At 39.5% G+C, this 6,426-nt stretch overlaps 2 non-coding genes across 2 annotated transcripts; both read left to right on the forward strand.

Moving 5' to 3' along the window:
• The first annotated feature begins 2,163 nt into the window (after positions 1–2,163).
• LOC129097857 (U2 spliceosomal RNA) lies at positions 2,164–2,354 on the forward strand. The gene has a single exon (XR_008531563.1). It is a non-coding gene; the product is annotated as a U2 spliceosomal RNA (small nuclear RNA).
• Positions 2,355–5,868: 3,514 nt separating this feature from the next.
• On the forward strand, positions 5,869–6,025 carry LOC129097820 (U1 spliceosomal RNA). The gene has a single exon (XR_008531553.1). It is a non-coding gene; the product is annotated as a U1 spliceosomal RNA (small nuclear RNA).
• Positions 6,026–6,426: the final 401 nt, after the last annotated feature.

The raw sequence follows: 6,426 nt of genomic DNA on the forward strand, positions 1-6,426 counted from the left end.
AGCCAAATAATGTCTTTCCTCATAGAAAACTCTGAAAGAAGAGCTGACTTGGCTGACATAGACTCACAAGGAAACACTGTCTCACGCCTTGATAGTCATAGCAGACAATATGGCAGAAAACACAATTATGATTCATGATGTATGACGGATATCCTTATTCAGGACAACAGACATGAGAAAAAAAGGAAAATCCTGTTGGAAATGATAGAAAATAATCAGAGGCTGACTCCTCTGAATTTGGCAGCCATGCTAGGCAAGATTATAGGCCTAGTTTATTCTGAAGGTCTTGTTTGTTTGTTTATAAATGAGTATGGAAAACCTGCCATATGTGTGTGCAGGTAATGAGAGGATGATCATGGATGAATTACTGAACAGGCCTACTGGGCTCAGGCCCAACAGATTATTGGTCCTTGGGTCAAACCTCTATTGGAAACAACTAACATTTATACTGGGAAATCACAAAGAGACATAAAATGACCACAAAGAGAAGCAGAACTACCATTAAGATACACAAATAGACACAATGACAACAGTAAAATGATGTGCATATGAAGGTCTACAAAATGTGTGATGTTTAATGATGGTGGGTGAAGGTGAAGCCTTTTATGTAGTGAGGGGGAAAGTGATTAGTGTGGTTTTATGCAAGAGTCAAAGTGCAGAACACAAGTGCAGCACGTACAGCGAGATGGAACTATGAACAGCATGTATTACCATGGAAACAATAACTTGTTCTAAAATAAATGGCCTCTGTTTAGCTCTCTCTTCACATAGTGCTGTCTGGTCTGAATTGGCTGTGCTGTATACACATGTACACTAAATGGTCTTATTTTTTCATCTATTATTGTGAATGTATTATTTATGTTTTTCATAACCTCTATATAAATTAAATGTTCTGTTGGCTAACGTTAGCTAATGCTAAGTGGTTGGGCTAAAGTTACGTCATTCTGCACACGGTCAAGACCACGTGGATACCTCGTCAGTTAGCATCTGTCCAAGACAACTTTAAGTAAGTTAACTTAACTTAAAAACTTGACATTTCTAATACATTGAATAGCGCGTACATTATTAAGACAGTAAATAAAAGGAAGACAAATAGTTTTCATCTGTTTCAGGACGTTTCACCGCAGCACGTGTGTTTTCATAACGCTAGCTAACGTAAGCTAAGCTAAGGCTAGCTCCCAGCTAGCATACCAAAGTCAACACGAATGTTTTAATGTACATTTAAACTCTGCCGAGTTCAGACTGAGTCGTGTCGATGCTTTCATTCGTCAGGGTGACATGCTAGCATTAGTTCAACGATGGTCCAGACTGACTTTAAGCCGCCATCACAGCAGGTTGACGGTTCTTCACCTACATGATGAAGAAGAAGATGAAGAGCAGGTTAACCGACTAGTCGACGTCACTGATCGACTCAGGCCCGTGTTTGTCACCGTCACAGTAACACTACATGATGTAATGCAGCCTATTAAACTAATAAACACCACAGTGGTCACTTTGAAAGCTTAGTGACGTTGTTGACCGAGGACGTCACTTATTAACATTTAAGTTGGACAGTTTCGTGTTTTTACAGCGTTGTATTAATGTCCAGGTTGTGGGACACTTTGTAATCTTTACTCCTCGTTTATAAAGTTTTAAAGTCTTCATTCTCTTTGGATGAGTTACGTCAGCGGGACATGTCGTCTTCAGTAACTCAAATAACCAATGAACGAGTGTTTTGATGGTTTTCTTCATCAGTGTGTGTGAGGATGAAGACGGTGAAATGAGCAGATAGCTCTCCTCCACGAGAGTCACAGCTTTATTACGAGTTTAAACGTAAAAACATTACTTTACTGAAACACAAAAGTGTCTTACACGGTATTTAATAAAGAATATACTAGTATGAACATAATATGTATCCCAGCGTGTCTCTAACTATATTTATCGGGTTTCTACTTCCTATTGGACGAAAGCGTACCACGTGTCCAGGAAGTCCATTTGTGAACACAAGTTAAATGTAAAGTATCTTAAACTAAACAGCAGAATTGGTAGATTATCCCAAATCTGATATATATTATAATGATCCTGTTTCATGTGTTGAACCAAAACGTTGTGGTTCAGTTCCCGACCCATCAGTGAGACTGACTGTGCGGAGAATGAGTTCCTCTGCTCCGACAGTAAAATGGTATCGCTTCTCGGCCTTTTGGCTAAGATCAAGTGTAGTATCTGTTCTTATCAGTTTAATATCTGATACGTCCCCTACCCGGGGACCATATATTAAATTGATTTTTGGAATAGGGAGATGGAATAGGGGCTTGCTCCGTCCACTCCACGCATCGACCTGGTATTGCAGTACCTCCAGGAACGGTGCACCCCATAAACGTGTTTAAAGACAAATACTAGAAACAGCATAGTTTATGTCATCGTTAAAAGAGATTGTTGTACCAAGTGTTGCTACATCTATGTTGCTGTTGAAATAATTGATATTGTCAGTGAGGCAAGCAGTTTGTTCAAAAAGTCCTTAATTTATGAAATACTTATTGGAAAACTCACATTGATTTAATCTGTTGTTAGTCTCCATAGTACTGCTCATTATCCAAAAGTGAACCATTGTTATTGTTATTAGTTTGCTGTTAACCATATATAGAAACATAGAGTGTATAACCAATTAACAATTCATGTGTGTGTATATGTTTACCGAGCTAAACCCTGATGCTGTCTATACAGCAGACCTGCAATAAATCTTTTCTTCATGGAGGTAATCATGTTGAGTTTTTTTCTTTAACTGTATTATTTATATTTGCAAAACCACTCGTGTTATTTATACTCCAGACCACTAGGTGGCAGTATATCAGAAGCTTACCAGCAGTAAACAAAGAAAAAGGAATTGGTTAGAATATGAGAAAATCTCCAGTCTATGGAGACAACACATGTGTGATTTTATTCTTTCCTTTGTATTTCAAATGTGGATCAAATGAGTTTTGATTGCAGTTTGATTTATCTTTGTCTCCTTTGAACTTGCTGTTGAGCTGTTGCTCATTTGTTGGGGATAGATACTGCTGGTGATTTAAGGTTGGCCTTTGTCATGAAAATACAGCATTGCATGATGGGAAACATAACCATTATTTCTCAAGTAAAATGTAGATAATCTTTGTCAGCCCTATTACACATGACTTTCCCCATATTAAACTCCTTAAGGCTATTAGACCCCTTCTAGTCTGTGTTTTCTGGTAATATCTACATAGTCAGCATCATCAGTCAGCATGGTGTGTCTGTGGAAGACTCCCCTGTCTCTGATGTGTACAACTCATACTTACCTGGCAGGGGAGATACCATGATCAAGAAGGTGGTTCACCCAGGAAAGCGTGTTGGATAGAGACGGAAGAGAGGCTAGCGATCCTCAAGATACACAGAGCCACATCTGAACAGTCAGTTAACTTCTTTTTGTCTCATTTAACCACAAAACTCAACAATACAGAAAAAGTTTTCCTCGACAGAGACTTGACAATCTGTGAGTTAACAAAAGCTATGCAGAGCATGCAGGGTAATAGATCTCCAGGCCTGGACGGCTTACCCAAAGAGTTTTATAACACCTTTTGGGACCAGATAAAAGACCCATTGTTGCAGGTGTACAAGGAAAGCTTACTTAGAGGTACTCTACCCACTTCTTTACGAACTGGCTCCATCTCCCTTCTTTTAAAAAAGGGAGATAGGAAGGACCTTAAGAACTGGAGACCTTTGACCCTTTTAGGAGTAGACATTAAGATACTGTCAAAGGCCCTTTTTTTCCGAATGCAACCAGTGATTAAACAGTTGGTTGGTGTGGACCAAACATGCGGAGTTAAGGGACGATCCATGTCTGACAATCTTGCTTTGGTCAGAGACTCTTATCTGTTTGCCCAAGATCGCGGCCTCCAACTTTGCATCTTGGGGCTGGACTTGGAGAAGGCTATTGACAGTATCAGCCACCAGTTCTTTAAAGCCGTGTTGTCACAACTAAATTTTGGGAACACATTCAGAACATGGGTGGATTTGCTATATACCAACATTGCAAGCTCCGTTTCAATAAATGGAGAAAATACACCCCTTTTCGGTGTCAATTCGGGTTTTCGACAGGGCTGTCCACTTTCCCCTTCCCTGTTCATCCTCGCCATCGAGCCCCTTGCATGTGTTTTAAGGCAAGAGAAATATATCAGAGGCCTTCAAATGCCAGGGGGAGCAGGAAAACAGGCAAAACTCAGCCTGTATATGGACGATCTAACGCTCATACTTACAGACAATAGGTCAGTTAGAGAAACACTGTTGATTTGTGACAAATTTACTGCAGCCTCAGGTACACAAGTCAATAAAACAAAGTCGGAAGTTCTCTACATGAACTGGAGAGAGCCTGTGGAACAAATAGGCCTCATAAAACAAAAAGATACAATCAAAATTTTAGGAGTCAAAATTGGAAAGGACATGGAAACAATCAATTGGGCATCCAGATTACCCAAAATTAGGGGAAAGGTCATCCAATGGCAAGACAGGGATCTTTCAATGACGGGGAAAGTCCTGGTTATCAAAGCAGAAATCCTTGCCTCTTTGACTTCTTTAGCAACCACCTTCCCAATCCCACATAAGTTCATGAGGACACTTAGAAAAAATATTTTTAGATTTATATGGGGAGGGCAACATGAGAAACTAAAACGAGAAATAATGTACAGGCCTGTGGAGAAGGGGGGAAAAGGTGTCCCAGACATTGAATGTAAGCTAAAAGCAATGTTTGTGACCCCAATCATAAAAGCTTGTCTGATGCCCGATACAGCCTCAACTTGGGCCCCTTTTGCTACATTTTGGGTGGGGCGCGGCGTGCTTAGAGCATGGGGAAAAAGGCCACCTCAAACCATCCCATATGCGCAAACCTGGCCAAAAATATTTGATACAGTGTTTTCATGTATAAGGTGTCAAGGTGTAACCCAACTCCCGTATAACAAAATCACAAGAAAAAAAGTAGAACATGCTCTGTCCCCATTACATTCAAGGTTAACTCCTGTGGACACACTCAGTGAAAAAATCTCAGAAATAGTTTGGTTGAATGTAAATCAATCCATCCTTACTAATAACCACAAAGATTTAGCCTGGCAAGTTGTAAATCAGTGTTTGCCAACAAGAGTGTTCCTTGAGAGGAGAAAATGCACCCTCAGTGCAAAATGCCCAAGGCCTTCCTGTGGTGACAGTGAAACACTATGTCACCTTTTTTGGTCATGCCCTGTTGCTAGAGGCGTCTGGTTACTTGTGTCACCATGGCTGCAAGCTTTGTATAAAATTCCTGCTTGCTATGATGATATAGCTTATGGCTGTTTACAAAATAATCCAACAGCCAAGGGAGATAAATGGTGGGCTGTCATTAACTGTGTAAAAGAAAGTCTGTGGAAAGCAAGAAATGTATGGGTTAAGAGAAGATACTGTATCCCACGTAAAATGGTTGTAAGATCTATGTTAAACATCTTTAACGATTATATGTTAAAAGACAGGTCAACAACAGAGAAAAAAAGAAAATTGTTAATGTGGAGAGTCCCCCAAACTCCTTTATTTTCTCACCTATTTTGATAATGTATAGTTCAATCTAGTGGGGATGAGAAAAAGGGATGGTGGAGTTTTTGTTTTTGATGTTATGTGAACCTAAAAAATGTGGATGCTACTGTCGATAAATTATGTGTCTTTTTGACCTAAAAATTACCCATTATGTCGAAAAAAAAAAAGAAAGAAAAAAAAAGTTTTTTTTGGTAAATTATTTATTTTTTTGATGCAGTTGGATATATTAATTGAGAAAAGTTGTATTCGTAGTTATGAATGTGATCCTGAAAAGTATGATGTCATTATGCATTGACTGAAGTCTATATCGTTGATGTAACACATGTACTGGACTTAATAAACGTCTAAAATTGGTTCACCCAGGGCGAGGCTTAGCCATTGCACTCCGGCTGAGCTGACCTCTGCGAATTCCCCAAATGTGGGAATCTCGACTGCATAATTTGTGGTAGTGGGGGACTGCGTTCGCTCTCCCCTGATAAAGATGTGAAATAATACTCCAATAAACTTGTCCAGTAGTACACAATGTCTCCATTTCCATAACTGTTTGTCTGTTACTTTATTCTCTAAACTTGTCAGTGAGAGTAACTCTATAGTGTTTTGTGCCTTCAAAGCCAATTCAGAACAACTGTTGCTTCTTTCTCCTGTTAGTGAAACTCTTGAATGTTTGTGGTAATGTTCTGTTGCCGGCTGGGAGGTCACTGCCTCATTCTTGGTGCAATGTATTTCAACTGTTATTGTTCATCTTTCACATACAGGAATACAGAGGCACAGAGGCCTGCTTATCTGAACTCCACCTCATGTACATGTTGACCCAAACAAGGAAAGGTAAGTGTGCTTTTAATTATTTATTAAGTGAATCTTAAACCCCCACCATGT

This window comes from Anoplopoma fimbria, chromosome 1 (genome assembly GCF_027596085.1).
Source record: "Anoplopoma fimbria isolate UVic2021 breed Golden Eagle Sablefish chromosome 1, Afim_UVic_2022, whole genome shotgun sequence".
Lineage (NCBI taxonomy): Eukaryota > Metazoa > Chordata > Actinopteri > Perciformes > Anoplopomatidae > Anoplopoma > Anoplopoma fimbria.